General features: G+C 35.7%; 1 protein-coding gene across 10 annotated transcripts in view; it reads left to right on the top strand.

Annotated features, from left to right (window-relative positions):
• The window catches only part of PEAK1 (pseudopodium enriched atypical kinase 1), a 310,300-nt gene that overhangs the window by 76,091 nt on the left and 217,061 nt on the right, over positions 1-17,148 (top strand). For 2 of the 10 annotated variants that reach the window (XM_053223694.1, XM_053223698.1), the window contains exons 3-4: positions 4,568-4,709; positions 9,868-10,044. The exons of 5 other annotated variants lie outside the window; for them this stretch is intronic. The gene's annotated coding sequence lies outside the window, so the exon portion shown is untranslated. The remainder of the gene's footprint in view (positions 1-4,567; positions 4,710-9,867; positions 10,045-17,148) is intronic. 3 more of the 10 variants (XM_053223696.1, XM_053223699.1, XM_053223697.1) reach the window with 2 other exon arrangements.

Below are 17,148 nucleotides of genomic sequence, written 5' to 3'. Positions count from 1 at the left end.
AGACCTGTTAATTTCAGACAAATAATCAAATTTTAAGTTTGGTCATGTTACTTTTTAGGTTATTGATTATAATCTCAGTGATTATTCTTCCTTGATTTTTAAAAATCGATATTTACTGAAGTTTTATTCTCTCAAATAAGTGAAATATTTCTGGCTCCTTTAAAAATAAATAATATTACTTTTGTCTTAGCATACATAGAACAGTTTCGCTTTGTGTGTGTGTGTGTGTGTGTGTGTGTGTGTGTGTGTGTGTTTTAAAGTAGAGCTCTCATGACTGTATCGTCTTGTCTCATTTAAGTTTATTTGGATTTCCTTTACTCCCCTGTTTCCTATACTTTTGGAGCATGCAATCATGCTTCTCACTGCTGGCATCCTGAGGGTTAGGCCCATCTCTTACTGGTTATTTTGTTGTCTTTGTCTATTTCCCTATCACTACTCATTTTGCTTCCTCCCATAAACACCCACTCTAATCTAGTTAATATATGTCTTTAGATATTTGTGTATCTTTGGAAAATACATAGTGTTTGGAAAAACACTAGTGTTTGTGTATCTTTGGAAAATACGTAGTGTGTAAGTTTGTAATTTTCATGAATGCCATTTGGCTGTACATCTCATTTTATTTTTTTAAATTCGGCTTTTAAATACTTAAATGATGTATCTTTTTTGCTGTATCTAATTCTGGTTCATTACTTTTGACTGCTGTAGAGTATTAGGTCATGTGCATATTCTTACCCATGCATACTATGTATCCATCTTACTTACACACTCCCCTAAGTGGCATTTATGTACTATAAACAATACTGCAATAATAATCTTCATTTTATTTTGTGGAGATACATGCTGAGGAGTGGTATTGGTGGGTTGTTGGGAGTCCATTATTAAGTTTACTAAGTATTGCCAAATTGCTCTGAGAACAGCCAGACAGTTTATACTCCTTTGAGCTGTGCATGAGGATTCAGACCATTTTTCAGTGTAAGCAATGTGGCAACCTAATTGGCCTGAAGAGTTGCTCTTATGGACATGATTGATAAACTCCCAAATTATTTGTCTATAAATAAAGTAAAACCAAAATGGGTTACTGTCAGCCCTCTACTCAAAAGATACTCATGTATGGAAAAGCTGCCTTGGTTCCTGATAGAGGTTCATGTAAAGGGAGATTTTTGATGAAAGAATATAAGGGTGAGCCCTCATTGCCAAATAACTCAGCACGCTGTGAATATTAGATTCTTTGTGCCCAGCATGGTTCTTGTAATACAAACGTGAATGAGGCAGAATCTTTGCTCCTGAAGCTCTTTGGTTGTGGGACAAGTGAGTACAGTGCTTTGTGATTATCTTTTTTGGGGTGATCTGTTTGCTTCTTCTGTGAGAAGTTGGCTCTGGTCATAGCAGCCCTGCTTGAGTCACTGTTACTCTTTCTGCCTTGCTTTCTAAAATTAAGATTCACAGGTACCTGGCCTATTAACTATGGCCATTCAGGATCCCATCAGTCCATCATCCTGCCTGACGTAGTAAAAGATCCCCTAGGAAGGGGTGTTAGTGTGGTCTTTGCATCCCGAAGTATGTGGTGTTTGGGGTGGGAGGGATGGCATGTTAAAAGTCCCTTTGAATTGGTACAGTGGAAATCAGAAAATATTATCTAGAAGTATGGATTAATTAAATGTAGGAAGAGGCAGCATGATGTATATTATATGGCAAGAAGGCAGATAATAGTGCTGGGCACATTTCCCAGCCTTCACTCTGGCTGCTCATATGCCAGAAAACCTAGGATAATTTTTGGTAGGCAGTTCTTCAGTGTAGGAGAACTCCTAACTTGGGAGGGGCAGGGGCACCTGGCTGGCTAAGTCCATAGAGCGTGCAACTCTTGATCTCAAGGTTGTGAGTTCAAGCCCCATGTTGGGTGTGGAGATTATTTTTAAAAAAATGATAAAATATACCTGAAAAATTAAAAAATATATATATATATTAATTTGGGAAGGGCAGTCTTTTTTTTTTTTTTTTTTTTTTTAAGAGACAAAGAGCATGAGCAGGAGAGGGGCAGAGAGAGAGGCAGACACAGAGTATGAAGCAGGCTCCAGGCTCTAAGCTGTCAGCATAGAGCCCATTGCAGAGCTCAAACTCATTAGCGGTGAGATCATGACCTGAGCTGAAGTTGGATGCCCAATTTTCGGAGCCACCCAGGCTGCCCGGGAACAGCAATCTTGAAGAGTGGTCCCACAAGGCACCTTATTTATATTTCTCTTGGAGCTCCTGGTTGGTTCAGTCATTAAGCATCTTACTTTGGCTCAGGTCATGATCTCACGGTTAGTGAGTTTGAGTCCCACATGGGGTAATTTCGAGCCTGGCTTCCGGTGAGCATGAGCCCCGCCTGCTTCCACTGAGCTCAAACCCCATTTCAGGTGAGTCCTGTTTCTTCCTTCCTTCCTTCCTTCCTTCCTTCCTTCCTTCCTTCCTTCCTTCCTTCCTTCCTTCTTTCCTTCCTTTCTCTTTCTCTCTTTCCTCCTCCTCCTCCTGCTCCTCCTGCTCCTGCTTCTCCTCCTCCTCCTCTTCCTCTTCCCCTCCTTGCCCCTCCTGGGATTCTCTCTCTGCTTCTCACTCAGTTGCACCCTCTCTCTCAAAAAAAATTTGTCTCTTGCCTCCCAGACCAGAAGTATTGGTACTTTGTAAATAGTGTTCATAGACCCACAGTTTGCTGCTAATACCTCCCTAGAAGGTACCTATCTACATAAGCAGCCTAGTCCCTATGTTAGCAGCTGTCAACACCACTATTTCAAACTCTATCCAGGTTGTTTGATCTCCCAACTAGCAATGGAGTGAGGTTTTTGTTCTCAAAAAGATTCAGTCATTAAAAGCTATGAAAGCTGAATATCAGTTATAAGAAGAGAGCAATCTGATAGGATTCTAAAGGGATAGAAAATATAGTTACCAAAATAAAATCTGCTGTAGATGCAGTGAGTAGCAAATTAGAAAAACTTGTGAAATCTTTCCCAGGGTAGTATAAAGGCAAAAGGTGGGGAAATGAAGGTGATTGGAAAATAAGGTTAAGTCTGGAGATAAAATGTACAAATAATAGGAATTTTGGAAAGAGCGAGATGGAGCAGATAATAGTAGAAGAAAACATTTCTGACTCAATGAGAAATATGAAAATATATTCTTCTGGACTTTCCAAATTTGGAGGCATTTCTGCTAGTGACGCTATGAAAGGAACTGAACTGATGAGAGCCAACCTCTAAATTCTCCCATGAAAGATCAGAACAACAGGCAGGATCAACAGGTGGAAAGCCAGCAAGATGGGAGGCCTTTTTCCAGGACTAAAGGGTCATCAGGACCCAAAAGACTGCATGGTGGGGTATGATCATTAGAAAAAAGAAAGAGTTAAATTGCTATATACAGGTGATAATGATGATCAACCTAAAAATTGAAGAAAATTATTACTTGAAAACCCATTTGAACTAGTATTAAGTTATATGGTGTGTACCAGGAATTTTCAGTAACATCTAGTTAGCAGCTGTAGTGAAAAAAAATCCAACAAATATTTAGAAAGAACACCCCTAAGAAAGAAGAGAAGTTATTTTAAGAAAACTTAATTTTACAACACCACGTAAAGAGACTTAAAGAAGTAGAGATTAAACATGTTTCTGATTAGGAAGACTTGGTATCTTGTGGATTCCTTTCAAGTCAATGAATTTAATACAGTCCTAGTAAACATCCTAACCAACCTTTTTGATCAGAGGTGGGATGGTAGTAGAATTTAACAAATTTTTCTGAAACTGATCTAGAAGAATATGGTTAAGAGAAGAATTTTGAAGGAATGGTGTTATAGAGTTGGAATTGTACTACCATGTATTAGAAGGTTTTATAAACCTGCAATAATTAAAACCATATGGTAATGACTAAGAATAGAACATCTATAGTCCTGAAAAAAAAAAAAAGACATATTAGTATATGATAGTGCTATCATTTCAATTCACTGGAAGAAAGAATGAATTAGTTAACAAATGGTGGTAGGAAAATTGGTTTAGAAACTGGAAGATTATAAATTTATTCATACTTCACACCTTAAACTTAGTCTTAGACTTCCGATGGATAAGATATTGAAATATTCTTATAATGGAATAGAAGAATTTGAGGAAATATATGTATAAGCATATGATCAATTAATGGAGAAAGGCTTTCCTGTTTTTAACATTTAAGAAAATATTTCTTACACGTATATAATTTTTAGAAGAAAGAAATATATAAGCAAAAAGAAGAAAAAAATACCCAGAATTCCACCCAGTCCAAGACCACCATTGATAGCATGCTGGTTGTATATAGGAGGGTTCCTTTAAACGCAAAATAAAATGAAGAAACCACATAAAAAGTGATTTGGCAGGACTCCTGGGTGGCTCAGTCAGTTGGGTGCCTGACTCTTGATTTTGGCTCAGGTCGTGATCCCAGGGTTGTGGAATCAAGCCCTGCTTTGGGTTCTGCACTGAGTGTGAAGCCTGTGTAGGATTCTCTCTCTCTCCCCTTTTACCCCATTCCCCCGCTCACATGCACTCTGTCTCTTTCTCTCCCTCTCTTAAAGAAAAAGAAAAATGATTTGGCTGCAAGGAAAAAACAAAGGTGTCAAATATTGTTAAAATTAAAAGACAAATGTTGACGATGAGCAAATATGGATGCCACATGATAACAATTTAACACCTTTAATAAAAGAAGAGTTCTCAGAAGTGAGTAAGAAATTAAATAACTGAATAGGAAAATGTGTAGTCATGAATAAGCAGTTTGTCAAGGAAAACATAGAAACAATCAGTAAACATGGGAAAACATTGTCAGTCTCATTAGTTAACAAAAAAATTGAAAATAAAACTGCAATGAGATACTTTTTAAAAAATTGAGATACTTTGGGGCACCTGGGTGGCTCAGTTGGTTGAGCGTCTGACTCTTGATTTTGACTCAGGTATGATGTCATGGTTCGTGCATTGGGCTCTTCACTGATAGTATGGAGCCTGCTTGAGATTCTCTCTCACTCTCTCTCTCCACCCCTCCTTTGTGCACATGTGCTGTCTCTCTATCAAAATAAATCAACATTAAAAAAAATTGAGATACTTTTTAAATCTACCAGATTGCTAAGACTTTTAAAAATAATTTCCCTGTTTTAATAATAAAATAGCATGATTTTATTTCTTTAAACAAGCACCCCAGCATTTATAAATCCAAATGAATATTTACCTTTCAAATAAGTGTGTTTGAGAATAGATGCCAGTGTGGAAGATGTTGCTTAGAAAAAGCCACTGTCATTAATAAAATTTGTATTTTCCTCAAGCTTTTCTGTTAAAAAAAACTTAGTAAGAATCAAATAAAGTATTACATGGTGATCATATCTTACTTTTTTTAGGTTCAGGAAACAATCAGCCCTTGTGTTTTGGTAAAAAGACCCAAATACTCATTGTTGATGAGGAGAAATATGGTCTTACATCGCTAGGGGTAGAATCAAATGATATAGCCATTTTCTAGGACAGTGTAGAAAAATGTGTTAAAAGCATTTGTGATCTACATACCTTCTGACTCAACAGTTTTACTTAAAATAATACATACTAAAGAAACTATCAGCTGTGCAAAAAGACATATATTGTAGGATATTTGGTGTATATTACATATATACACATGTGTATATAAGGATATTTATGATATTAGAAATAATTAAAATAGAAAATTAATTGAATTTATTATATATGTATAGCAGGATGCTGTGCAAAAATTAGGAATGCTTTAACAGATAATAGTAAATCACAAAAACTGAGTATACACTTTAGACAAAACTCTGATCCTAGTTACTCATGCAATTATTAAGTCATTCACTCACAAATATTAGTGACAACCCAGGCATTGTTCTAGATTCTAGAGATAGAATACTGCCTCGAGAAAAAATAAAAAAGATCATATCTTTGCCTTCATGGAATTTACAGTCTAATCAGCAGAGACAGAAGAATAAATAAATAGTCAATCAGAGATAAGTGCTTTGGAGAAAGATATGGCACGTGATAGGCAGAGAGAGAGAGGGAGAGAGAGAATCCCAAGCAGGCTCAGCATGGTCAGTGCATAGCTTGATGCAGGGCTTGAACTCAACAACCATGAGATCATGACCTGAGCTGAAATCAAGAGTCCAATGCTGAACTGACTGAACCACCCAGGCACCCCCACCTCTGTGCTTTTCAAATTTTCTATAATTACTACTTTTAAAATAAGAAAAAAAAAATTAAAACGGACTTCTGCTTTTACTGTGCTCCCCCTTACCCCAATTTCAAAGTATTTAAAAAATTTAAGAATTATGTTTCTTTCCTTTTAGTGTTAGGCATTCCCTCTGTCTGGTAATTCAGATAGTGAGTAGGTCCAACTCTTAAATTAGAACCAAGATGTTAACTGACTAGTGAAATTGATTGAGGAAGGAAATTACACCTTTTTTCTTTCAGGGTAGAGAGGACTATATTCAGCATTTCCCCTATCATCTTTGTTTTCTTTTGTGAAGTGAACTTTAGAAACCTATTTTATTACATCTTTTGATAAATTTGATACTGTAAGGTTACATTTTTACTTATGTGTTCTGCTGTTATTACATCATCACCTGATGCAGAATAACTCAAGGACAAAACGCTGTGCAGTACACATCAGTAGAATGGTCATGTCTGTCATCTTTACTAATGAATGTGAGTTGTGTTGCTGATTTTCTGAAAATCATTTGTATGAATCATTAGAATGTAGTACTATGAATTTTCTCCAGTGACTTACCTTTCTGATTTGCTTGATTATACCAAATGTTAGAGCACTTATAAACCAATTCAGTCTAAGCAAGGTGAGGGTTATAGTGGTTGAGAGTGTGCCAGTTGGCAGAGAGGGAAAAAAAAGTCACACTCACTTCAGACTTGGCTATAGATAATCTGCATGAATGATTTTCTTTTTAACGATAAATCAACAAAATTCCCATTATCTGGAAGCATAACTTGAGTTTTATTTAGCTGAAATAGTAACCCTTGCTTTGATTGGCAGTGTCTAGTCCTCTAACATTACCTAGGAATTGGCGATTCTGGCTTTTTGCTCTAAGAGTACCTTTCTAGGTGATGTGAGGAACACACTGGCCAAGGTAAAATTTTGCTTTGCTTTGTATTTTGGTTTGAAATCATGCTTTACTAGTAAATTGCAAATCTGGTCACACTTGTTTTACACTATTAGTTTCAGAAATAGCAAAATCACTTCATGGCCTGTTGGCTGTACTTTTGTCCATTAATAAAAATAAATGTGATTTTTTTAATAGAAAGAGAGAAATATCTCCTCTTACATTTTAGATTTTGAAGAAATTTATTTTTTGTAGTCTAAAAAATGTCCTGTATACCTTCTGTATCTTTCTATACCAACTGAGCAACTTGTATGGTAAATAAATGTTTTGTTATATCTGATTTCTTTTTTTGTTTGCCTAATTGGAATATAAATATTTAGTTGTTTTCTAATGACCTAATACCTTTCTTTTAAGGTTTATTTATTTTTGAGAGAGAGAGAGAGAGAGAGAGAGCGCGAGCGAGCACACAACCAGGGGAGGGGCAGAGAGAGAGGGAGACAGAATCCAAGGCAGGCTCCAGGCTCTGAGCTGTCAGCACAGAGCCCAACACTGGGCTGAACCCATGAACAATGAGATCATGACCTGAGCCGAAGTCGGACACTTAACCGACTGAGCCACCCAGACGCCCCTGTTTTCTGATGATCTAAAACCAGTATTGTGGAAACAATTCCTTTGCTTTAAAAACAACTATCTTGCCTATAATGTTTATGCTTTCCAAATTTCTTAATTACTTCTATATGAATTGTGTGTGTCACTGGAAAGAAAAGAGACTGCCATCACTCAAACCCACGTTGAATCCCAGCTCTGCCACTGAGTAGCTTGCTGAATGAATAGCTGTCAGAGCCTCATTTTACTTATCAATATGACGACCTATATTATTGACCTGTTGTGTTATGCTTCCAGTATTATGCCTAGTGTGTGGTATGCAGCCAGTAAGCAATACTTGTTCTATTTCTTTTATATTTTAAATTTGGCTGTGTATTGAATAGAACCTTTGGTGATTTTGTTGCAGTACAATTTTTATATAGAGCACTTTTGAAGGCAGTCGAAAAAGAATATCAGTTACTAAATTTGGTCTACATGGTGTTAGATCTTTGACTTGGGTCTCGCCTTTTTAATTCTTTTTAAAGGTATTTATTGCACAGTTTTACAGTATATTCAAAACATAGACTTGTGCCAGATACCTTGCAAGATCCCTGTGGTACAAGCTTGCTATATATTGTCTCTAATCCCCGTAACTGTAGATACATTTTTTTTTTTTAATTGAGGAAACTGAGGATGATACCTGGAAGGCTTTTAAAAAATGTATATGTAATAATGGGCCTGCCATTATGGGTTAAAATCCATATGGTATATTATAAAGTGATCTTATGATGTATTGTTGGAGAATGAAGTTTCCATTATCAGACTTTAGTCATCTCCACTGGGACTGAGAGTAGTGGTCTTCAAGAAACTGTGAGAGAGATGAACTGTGGTATTAAAGTATCCTTGAAGTCAGTGTGAACGACTGTTAGTGCTAGAGGGTTTTTTTCTCCTCCTCCTCCTCCTCCTCCTCCTCCTCCACTCCTCGTTGCCCTCCCCCCCACAACATGTGCTATTCCTACTTCCATAATGTGCTCATCAATTAATTCTTAAATCTTCCAAGTGTGAGTACCTTCCTTAAGTTTAGTCCTTTGGTTTTTGTAATAACATTGCAGTTTTTCTCCTTAAAACAGAATCTTTACAATGATTCTGATTATATCAAAAGGAAAATCTAACAAGTGTTTGAATTTTTTTTAAAGTTGATATGGTGTTTTAGTTTATCAGGGTTCACATAAGAGGAACTAACAGCTATCTATACTTAGTATTTCTTTTTTGTTAATTAGGAATATTTAATTATGGTCTTAGTGTATTTTGTTATTATTGATATAATATTCCAAAATGTTTTTAAAAGTGGTCAGTTGTCACATATATTTATACATATGTTATAAAAAGGAACTTGTTTCACAATTATCTGCCTCTTACTTATGAGGAATATGAGTGTTAAAGAAATGCAGACAGATGTTTGGAGTACATTAGAGCCAAGTTTGATTTTTTTCATCTTGTTCGCATAGGAATTTACAGTGATTCATTGGGTTGTTTCTTTATTTAACTGGTTTCATTTTAAACATATCTTTGCCCCAACAACGATTTACTTAATTTAGAACAGTATTCTGATGAGTACAGGGACTAGTTTAACTTAACATCCAAATATTTGATTCTGTAATTATTAAAAATCAATATAAACATTTTACCACTGTGTTAGTAATCGTTTAAGAACACTTTTTAGTATGAAAATATTTGGTTATTTTCTTATTCCTAAAATCCTGGTTACTTATTTCTTATCTTTTTAAAATATAATTTGTCTAATGGTATTATTAATTATTACGTAAAACAAAGAGTCCCATCAAAAGTGTTTGGATTTTCTTTGCATATTCTGAAGATTAGGATTATTCTGCCTTGGTAAACTTAATTTCTGAGGATTTTCAAAATACAGTACAAGAAATAATTTTTCTTCTGTCTGCCTAAAGTATGAGCTCATTTGTCACTGGTAATTTTTTTATACATCTCACAAGTCAGGCTGCTTCCTAAACAGAATAATATCAGGAATATAATAAACCCTGATTGATTCCGTGTTTAGGGGTAAATGAAGTACTATCAGATTCAGAACCATCTTGACATTTTAGGGAGTAGTCCTCCCACCATTGCTAGGATATTGGATCCAGAAGCCAAGAATGATTTTTTTTTTCTCCTAGATTACCAGCCAGGAAGTTTCTATGATGAGGGAAATATTCCCAGAGTTCAGAGAATGCTGTCATCATATGGGAAGTATAATTTGAAACAAGGAGAGAGGGAGTCCCAGAACATACCTAGCCCTACATTCCATTTATGCCAGAAGAAAGTGTAGTTTAATTTTCATTTTAGTGAACTAGGTATGACTTTGTTTTGAAATGGTTCTGACATTTCTGTTACTATTGGAGATATTCTGTCCTTTTATTTCTCTTAGTTTAAAAGTTCTGTGTTTACCCCTCTGTTTAAAAGATTGCCAAGACCCAGAATGGTGTGGTTTTTGATGAGAGTAGTTGGAAGTGTTATTGATATTTCAGAGAATCCCTTTATCAAAGATAATTGGTCATAATGGTGAAGTTCATTATGTTATTTTCTCTAAATCCAAAGATGACTCTGAGTAGAGATGGGGGACAGGGAAGCAGGAGGAGGAGGATGTTAAGTGTTCAACATAGAAGGCTGGAATGGCAGAGCAAATGGGGAGATTTTATCTCTTATTATAGTCTATGGGGAATATTTTGAGATCAAATTCTTTTTTTAATTATTTATTTTGAGAGAGACAGAGACAGAGCACATGAGCAAGGGGAGGGGCAGAGAGAGAGAGAGAGAGAGAGAGAAGAGAGAATCCTAAGCAGGTTCCCAGTGACAGCTCCAGCTGAATGTGGGGCTTGATCTCAGAAACCATGAGATCATGACCTGAGCCAAAATCAAGAGTTGGTTCCTACTGAGTCACCCAGGCACCCTGAGATCATATTTCTCTTACAATTTAGAAATTTAATAGATTCAAACTATATTGCATTAGATTTCTAAATTATAGAAGTTAGTTTTAGTCTACAGTTATGGTTTATTTTTTAAAATTATAATTAGTGCTAATTTTGTGTTACATTCATATTACCTTATATTTGTAACGGGTTTTTGGTTTTTTTTTTTTTTTTTTTTTATCTTAATCTATTCTTTGAAACAAAGGAGGCTCAAGTTAGCTGGTCTAGATAAGGTTGTTTGACTCTTGGATATGAAAAATAATGAACTGCAGAGAGACAGAGCACAAATTGTTGGGTGCTGCTGTTTTATTTGTCTAGAAAAACTTGAAAAAATAAAATTCTAGTAAACAGTAGAGTTGTTCTTCAGAGGGTTTTGCAGTGATTATTGAATGTTTTAATAAACATTTCCCCAGGGCCTACTTTGTGCAAGCATCATGCTCAACACTAGGGATATAAATGCATGAGATGAAGTGTTTTATTCTTGAAGAAGACCATGGGAGAGAGAGCTGTATGAATAATTGCCATATGGTAGGGGTAGACATTTTATTACCAGCTTTTGTAGCAGGTGATTTCTCTTGGTTGCAATGACACTAGGGAATAAAGAGAGACCAAGGTCAGAAAGCCAAAAGTCACCACATGGCTGAGGGAAGCAGCCATTCCTTCTTAGGAGAATCTTTCAGAAACTCCTCTTATTTCTTACACCATGTATCAGCAATTTCAATGATGATAACCAAGAGTAAAATCAAAATATGTCATAAGACATGAAAATATTTTTGTTACAAAGAGGCATTTTGGTTATCATAACAAAACCTCATATATTGGTGCTGCTTTATGGCTAACCTTCTAAAGAGTTTTCTATTGGGAGCAACTTCCCATTTTGCAAATAAAGAAAGTAAATAAGGAAAGAGTAAAGGGCCCTCTGTAGTGGTACTACCAATGGCAGTCAGTTTGCTCTGCTCTAATTGGGTGCATCTATAAATTTGGTGTTGGAAAGTCCATAACATTAGGACAAATAGCCTTGTGCAACAGAACTTACTTGAGAGGGCTTTGATGATGCACAAAATTAGAAAACAGAGGCCTATAGGAGATACACATTTGCTGTTTTTATTTCATTTCTTGGCTAGTTGAAGTGGTTGGTATTATCCTTTATTCTTTAAAACATCTTATAAAAAATGAAACACTTCAAAGAACCTTTTATCTCTTTGTGCTTTAGTTCTGTTTATGAGCTGGCATGCTCTTTTCCATTAGAATCTTGAGCTACTCCTAGAATCCTATGTGTATCCAACAAAAGTTTCCTTTTTGGAAATGACAGCCAGTTTTGGTTCCCTTTACTTTCATTTAGGAACTTTCAAAATTGGTTATTAACTTTTTTATTACTTCAGAGATAATAGTTTTAATTATTATTAAGTATACACTTATTTTTTCTATTTGAGATTTTCTTTATTATACTACTTTTGAAATTAAAGGTGTTTGTAGACCACTCAAAAGATTCAAAGCCTTGAGTTTCGTAAGTGGTATTTGGGTATGCTTTTTTGTTTTTAACTGTATTTGGGGCAAATTATTGCTCACTCCATGTGCTAGAATTTCCCCTGATGTAGACCAAGAATATTCCTCACCTTTTCTGTAAGAGTAGTTTAAAAGGTAACTCTAATTTATTTTGAGTGATATTGGTCATTAGATCAGAGTGGCTATTAAATTTCGAAGCATTATCATAGTGATTATGATTATTACTGAGCTGGAGGCAGTCTTCTCTGGAATCTATGTTATTAGTCTTCTTGGTTCTAGTGCAAGGTTCTGCAAAGTTTTCCTTTTGAGTTAAAGTTTATAGTTTTGCCATCATCATAGAGTTTACGGAATGTTGACCACATTGTTAGGAGGTGCCAACTCAGACTGCTTGGTAGTAACTGCCTGGAGAACCTGTTGACAACTAGGAGGCTTGCAGGGACATTTGTGAAGGAGTGGTACAGTCTAATAATGTCTGACATGATCACAAATTGGGAAGGGATGGAGTAGGATTTGTGTTACTTACACCATGTGTTTGCCAAATCCATAAAGGGGCCTTAGAGTAGGGATTTACTCCCACATGTAGAGTAAAAAGTCATTCTTACCATATCCCTTGTCAGAAAATCCTCCCATCTTTGTTCAGATACCTCCAGTGGGGAGCTGACTACCTCCCTGAGTTCCCATTCTGTTGTTGGACAGCTCTGTTAGAAATTACCCCCTGTAGTATTCATATGCCCTTCCATTTAGTTGTTACTCTGTATTGAAAGTTCATGAAAACCTAATATAAAGGGTTTCTGACAAGGGTAAATTATGAGGTGTTTGTTTGTTTTGGTATCATTTACCAGCTGCCTTTTTGTCCATTTCAAAGAACTGTAATTTCAAAATAAATATTCATAAGAAGTTGCCTAAATGGTATAGAGGGTTGCTGTGTCCTTTTCACGCTGTTTTCTCCAATGGTAACATCTTACAAAACTGTAGTACAATAACAAAATCAGGAAATTGATGTTGGTACAGTCCACCAACCTTATTCAGATCTCACCAGTTTTACATGTTTTTGTGTGTATGCATTTGTGTGTGTGTGTGTGTGGTCCTGTGTAATTTTATCATATATGTAGATTTGGCCAATTGCCACCATAGTTAAGATACAATACTGTTCCATACCCCCAAAGAGCTCCTTCCTACTTACCACTTTATAGTCATTCCCAGTCCTCACCCCTATTCCTCATCCATGGCAACCACTAATCTGCTATCCATCTCTGAAATTTTGTCTTTTTGAGAATTTTCTATAAATGGAATCATATAGTACAACCTTTGAGATTGGCTTTTTTCCCACCCAGTTTAATTCTCTTGATATCTATCCAAGTTGATTACATGTATCAATAGTTATTCTATTTTTTTGTATCATTATTAATGTTTTTCCTTAAGGCCACAATAAATATTTGTCTATATAAACAACTTTTAAAGTATTATAAAAGTGGTGAATTCACATTTATAGAGCCATTAAATTTGAATTCACCTATTACATGATACATAAGAAATCTCAACTTTGACCATTTCTTGCTGAACTGTTAGGGCTAGTGGGAGTGCAAGAGTGTCACACGCTCATCATCCAATCACCCCATTTGTGCTACTTCCTTTGTGGCCACGGGTTGTCTATCTGAAGGGATGATTATGTGGATGAAATGAGACATAAAGTCAAAATACGAATTTTTCTATACCATGTCAAACCAAAATAAATATGTAAGGTACAAATGTAACCTATGGTTATGTCTGGTATAATGAGATTGACAATTAGAGATTTTGTTGTTTTTTTTTTTTTAAAGAACTTGTCTTTATTTTCCATCTTGTCTATAATGAATGCATATTTTATCTTTGTTTTTCTATTTATAAAAATAATGCATACTTATTAAAAGTGGAAACGTGATAAAAATACATACACTAGATAGTGAAAACCTACAGAAATCTCCCCCCTAAAGTTAATTATTATGAACTATTGTATGTTTTTTTATACATACATTAAGTTTTTGTTACTATTATGAAAACAAACCAGGGATTTGCTGTGCACATTGTTTTGCCTCTCTTTTACTAAGGTATCTTGAATATTTTTTCATGTCTGTACACATGACTTTACTAGCTATATGGTTACTTCACTATGTACATGTACTATTCATTCATTTACTCAGTTACTCCTCATTGAATGCCTGCTGTGTTCAAGGCACCATGCTGGGGAAACTGCAATAAATAATACATGAAACTTACATTTTAGAGGGAAGATAGACATTAGTAATGATTAATTCCTCAATTGACTATTTGATTACAAATGTGATATTGACTAGGAAAAAGCAGTACAGAGAGCTGTGCAAGTAAGTGCCTGTCAGGTCACTCAGCCTGGACTAGGAACCAGGGAGGAGCTACCAAAGAAAGTGACTTCTGAGCTGAAATCTAGGGATGGTTATGTATGAATTAGGAAGTAACTGATGAAAGAATAGTGCATAAATGAATAGAAACTCATCTAGATATTCCCATACATGGCTGGAAAGCTGTATGTCACAATGGCAACCTTTTTTTTTATTTTTTGCTATAGCATTACAGAAGTTTTTTTTTTTAAATCTACATTCTTATTTGTCTACAGTGAACATGTATTTATCATGTAACTAAAATAAAAAGAAAAACCAGAAGTGTTGAATCACTATATTGTACACCTGAAACTAATATATCACTGTATATTAACTAACTAGAATTAAAAGCTTTAAAAAAAAATAAGTGGGTACAGTAAATAAAAAAAAGAAAAACCATAAACCTGTTTGATGTACAAATACATATACTCATAGTGGAAAAAAACTAATAAAATCTTTCTCAGTGTATTAATACTGTGGTGGCATTATAGGTAGCTGCTATATTTTTAACAAAACTTTTTAAGAGTAGTATTAGCTTTATAGAAAAATTAATATGATACAGAGTTGCCATATGCCCTCCCCCCCAACACACACATACACCTTCCCCCCCACACACAGGTTCATCTATTCATATCTTACATTAATTTGGTACATTTGTTACAGTTGGTATTTTAATATTGATACATTATTATTAACTACCCATTGTTTATTCAAGTTTCTTTAGCTTCCTTTTGGCTGTGACAGTTTCTTATATTTTCTTTATTTTTGATGCCTTTGACAGGTTTTTTTTTACATTTTTTTCAAACGTTTATTTATTATTGAGAGACAGACACAGAGTGTGAGCAGGGGAGGGGCGGAGAGAGGGGCAGACACAGAACCCAAAGCAGGTTCCAGGCTCTGAGCTGTCAGCACAGAGCCTGACACAGGGCTCGAACCCACAAACCACGAGATCATGACCTGGGCTGAAGTCGGACACTTAACCGACTGCGCCACCCAGACGCCCCGATGTCTTTGACAGTTTTGAGAAGTACTGGTATATTGTAGAATATCCCTCTTTTGGAATTTATCTGATGTTTATCTCATGATTATACTGCAGTGTGGTGGGTTTTTGGTAAAGTGCCCACAGAGGTAGTGCCAGCCTCATCACAGCATATCAAGAGGTACCTACTATCAACATGAATTATCACGTTGATATTAACCTTGATTACCTGGCTGAAGTAGTTGGTGTTTGTCAGATTTCTTCTGTATTGTAAAGTTACTTTACTCCCTCCATTTCATACACTGCTCTTTAGAAGGAAGTCTTTATGCAAAGTCTCTACTTAAAGAATCAGAGTTATGCTTCACTTCCTTGAGGGTAGAGTATTTACATAAATTATTAGGAATTCTTCTGCACAGGAGATTTGTCTTTTCTCCTCAGTTTATTTATGTATTTAATCATGAGAATGAACTCATGGAGATTTATCCTTTAGGTTTTAACCCAATAGTATATTTTATTGTTCAAATGATTCCAGCTTTGGCTATTAGGAGCTCTTTCACTTGCCTTTCGGACATACCCCATCAACAAGGTTTTGTGCTTGTTTTGTTTTCTAAGTGTTTCCTTATTTTCTGACACTGCAAGATGCTCTAGGCCTATTGTGTGTTGTCTGTCACAGACCTAGAATCACCCATTTTTCAAGGAGCCTTGTTTCCTTTCATTGGAGGATAGTATTAAAAACCAAAATCTTGGGTGCTATTGTATTTTTCTCTATTTTTTTTTCTTAGTTCTGGTCTCCCCCTCCTCTCCTTTTTTCCCCCTTAAGATCTCTGGTAAACCAAATATGAATTTTACCATGGCAAATTTAAGTTAGCTCATTAAATATTCATTTCCTACTACCTTTCCGTCCTTTCCTTCTTTCTTAGACATCTTTCAGCCAGGGGTGACCTTGTGACACAGTGATGGCCAGAGAGATACTAAATACAAACCTCCTGGGAAAGGGTTTCTTTCCAAAATCAAGTCAAAACCTGGAGGGATATATTTTGGGGACTTTCAGCCTTCGTCCCATCAAAATGGAATTGATACCTGGATGTTCGGCATGAGTATGAAAGCAAATGCTAGGGAATGCACAGTAGAGAGATAGAAGGGACTTTGTTTTGTGATGTCATTGGTGACCTATATGGTTGAACCATCCCTGGTTTGCCCAGCTCCAGACTTCTAAAATAAGATAAACTCCCATGTGTTAACAATTGTTCCTTGGTTTTTCGGTAATTGCAGCAGCTGAGCACAAAGTCTTAGCCAATTCAGATATCAGTTTGGTTGGCAAAATTACCATTAGTTTACTTAAGAAATATTTAAAGACCTACCATGTGTATGGCTTCATAATAGGGGCAAAAAGAGAGGAACTCTGTTGATATCATCCCTGTTCCCACTGGCCCCAGTTTTAATAATGATATGCAGAATAGGATAATTACATGAGTGACTGTGATTAAAAACAGAATGTAGTATACCTTTGTCATTTGCTTGGTCATGATTACTCATCATCTGTCACTTTATCTTACTGCATTCTTTGTATCTGAAACTGGCTTGGCAGTTTAGCTAGTTCCAGGACAGAAA

Source organism: Acinonyx jubatus, chromosome B3 (genome assembly GCF_027475565.1).
Source record: "Acinonyx jubatus isolate Ajub_Pintada_27869175 chromosome B3, VMU_Ajub_asm_v1.0, whole genome shotgun sequence".
Lineage (NCBI taxonomy): Eukaryota > Metazoa > Chordata > Mammalia > Carnivora > Felidae > Acinonyx > Acinonyx jubatus.
This window is presented reverse-complemented; position numbering and strand designations above follow the sequence as displayed.